At 33.9% G+C, this 3,214-nt stretch overlaps 1 long non-coding RNA gene across 2 annotated transcripts in view; it reads right to left on the minus strand.

Moving 5' to 3' along the window:
• Window positions 1-2,864, minus strand: part of LOC137340105 (uncharacterized) — a 199,323-nt gene extending 196,459 nt beyond the window's left edge. Inside the window, exon 1 of one of the 2 annotated variants that reach the window (XR_010966706.1) lies at window positions 2,791-2,864. This is a non-coding gene — a long non-coding RNA (uncharacterized lncRNA). The remainder of the gene's footprint in view (window positions 1-2,790) is intronic. The other variant, XR_010966707.1, reaches the window with a different exon arrangement.
• Window positions 2,865-3,214: the final 350 nt, after the last annotated feature.

A 3,214-nucleotide genomic window follows, 5' to 3' on the forward strand; every position in this document is an offset into this window, starting at 1 on the left:
TCAAGAGGTACAGTTTTGTATTATAAAAAATAACCATTAATTTATATTAATATTTGATTTAATTGGGAAGTATGTAACAAGCAGAGACAACTGTTGTTTCATCGTTGTGACTATGTAAAGTTGTATTTGTGTTTCATTTGAAAGCATGATAGTGATATTGAAGGTAATGTGTAATTTACTTTGTATTACCACAGGAGTCTGACAGTCTAAAACAATGTAACACATACATTGATTACAAAAACATCGAGGTTTTAAAATATTTTAATAACTTTCTATAGCCACGTGCCAACGGTAATCCAAGTTGCTGTGGTGCAGGCTAGTATTTCTTACATATGCACAGTTTACAGGGTAACCTTTCAAAGTTTTTAACAATTAACAAGACTTACATTTTAGTGAACCAAAAAAGTATAATTTTTCCTCACACTAAATGTGTAGATGCATTTTTATGTTTAACCTTAAATATAGCTGTGGAAATTTGTTAAGTGTTGCTGGTGATGACATAATTAAACTGTAAAGGGTACATTTGAGGAGACATTGGGGGTAATTTCTACCTTAACACTTGAGTGGTAAAATGGCAGAGTGGTTCACCCGCCTGTTATCGAACCCCACCTATTTTTTACTTTCCTTGTAATCAATGGCAATGAAAACCGGGTGGGCTTCTATAACAGGTGGGCAGGGAAGGTGAAAATTACCCCCAGTGTGTCTGAACGGCCTCTTGTACATCATCCCTTTTCCACTGCTTCCATGTATAATGGAAACATTTGTGCTTAAAATGAGGTTATAGTACTGCTTACTTATCTAAATATATTTAAGTTATACGTTTCCCTTTACTGAACTAACCAGGAACACAATGCCATTTAGCACGAGTGCAAGTGAGGTAAAAGTTGCACTAGTTTACTAAATGGAGAAGTCAGGCTCACCATCTTTTGTCAGCCTTAGTAAGTTGGATTTCAAACAGTCAGAAATCTCATGAATTTCAAAATATTGGTCTTTGTGCAAAGCAAATTGTAATATCTTAAAATGGCAGTGGTGTTGTCTTGTATGTTTAACATGTTTTTTGCTTGAATGTCATTAAAGTATCTTGAACTTTTTGAGAAGGCTTGAATAGTTGAAATATGTTGTGCAGGCTTCATTCTTAACTCTTTCTCAATTGACCGTAGCTAATTTCTGCCATTATGACTTTAGCAGCTTGATTGTTTTATAATTTGTAAAGAAGAATGGTTAATCTTAACTGGACCAGACTGTAGTGCCAAAGTAGCCTCTAACAAAAATGGGAAACTTCTATTAGGTGGCTAGAGGGTACAGTATTAACCTTTGAACTCTATTCTGGCTGAATGAATATTATTGGACTAGACCTATTGCATGGAAATAGCAGAATGTTTTACAAAACCTTCTCAAATGCTCATCATATTTAATCTGATTATGGAAAACTTAATCAGTGCTTATCACATATATGGTTAACTACATTCAATTCAAACAAACTTGTGTTTTATTTCAAAGCATTATACTTAAATCTGATAATCCAACTTAAAACAAACAGCTTTGAACCAGATTCTAGTGTTGATGGCCATCTAAAGTTTATCTAGGTTTGATTAGAAGGCCAAAGCGTACAGATTTCAGAAAAAATACCGTCAGAGTTACTAATGAATTTTACAGAACATACAAAGCCTGAAAACTTTGTAAGGTGACATTGTTTCAATCTAATGGTCCATCTTTATCAAATAAAAATGTTATGGAAAATGAACTCTTTAGTGTTCCTCATTTGTACATGCACCAGGGGGCACTGCACCAGAAATCATAGATTCGTGACAGCACTGGCTAAAAACCATGAAGGAGAAAATTCCAGTTTAATTTGTTCTTATATTATGAACTAGTAGTTCTCTATTAGAATGTAAAGGGAATTGAGTCAATGCCCAAGCATTGACCAGGTGTTTGTTAACTGGCTTGTTCTGCCTTTTTTCATATACTTCACGTTACAGCCAATAAAAACAGATCAGCGAACCGGTTATGTGAAAATATATTCTCAAAATATTTTGATGATCTTTCATAAACTGATGTCCTGGAAAACCATTTTATTTAATGACTGATCTTTATGCTGAAACCATAAACACAGAAATCATTCTAGATCAAGAGATATTCTCAGATCTGATCTTCCTCCATGTGCCATTTGCAGCTGCATAACTCAAAACTAAAATTTTTTTGAACCACACACTGCAAATTATTTAACCATTTAGAATTAAAAACAAATTTTTGGCCTCTTTTTAGTGCTGCTTCCTCCAAGAGTGTGGGATTTCCACCCTGCATCGTAAATGGGACATATTCCATAGGCCTGGAAGCCCCAGAGTTATACCTGATCTACATTTCCTTGAAGCATTTCTTGAATATACAGAGAGTATTGCAATACAGCAATTTCCATTCAATCTGTGTTATGTACAATAAGATACAATGATAAACAGAGGCAGCAGGGTTTTACTTAGAAAAAACTGTCATATTAAGTGGAATGAACATTCAGATAAATTGAAACTTTGGATTTAGAAGAATTTACATTTCAGTACTACGAATCTAAATTTAGTACTGAGATACTGAACAGGCTGGAAATCAGAGTTCCCCAGACTATCACAAACTGTAAAGGATCCAAAAAATATTTTTCTTTCCAGTTAACCACAAGGAATCATATTAATAAAAACACAGACACTAAGCTCAGTGATCAATCAGGATAAAAAAAGCTGAAAAGTCCACTAATGCCAATGGAAAACATACCATAACATTAACTTTAAACACACCACTTACCTATCAAGCAAATCACACCCACTTTGTTCATTGTTCAACTTCACAACTCATCACAGGAAGTGAGATCATTGATGTGCATCAGGAATCTTTTCCCTCTGCCTGTGTTTTTTTTACACTCAATTCAATTATGTAAATCACAATTTGATGCATCACCATGTTGAAATAATGTACAGCTATTCTGGCTCTTACCCCTTACCTAACAACAAAAAGTCTGTTCAATGTTTTTTTTTAGAATGATAGTTTCTTTCAAATATGCCTCAATCTGAATTCAGAATTCAGATCCAATGCTCACCTGTTAAGTTAATCATTTAGTGTAATCATCTGGGTCTGCTTCTGTCATTTTATACCTATTAACCTTTTCTAACACAATGAGAATCATTTTAACTACAGAAGTTGTTTTCTTGGATTGAAAGGAAAGCAATTA

The sequence above is a fragment of the Heptranchias perlo genome, chromosome 21 (genome assembly GCF_035084215.1).
Source record: "Heptranchias perlo isolate sHepPer1 chromosome 21, sHepPer1.hap1, whole genome shotgun sequence".
NCBI lineage: Eukaryota > Metazoa > Chordata > Chondrichthyes > Hexanchiformes > Hexanchidae > Heptranchias > Heptranchias perlo.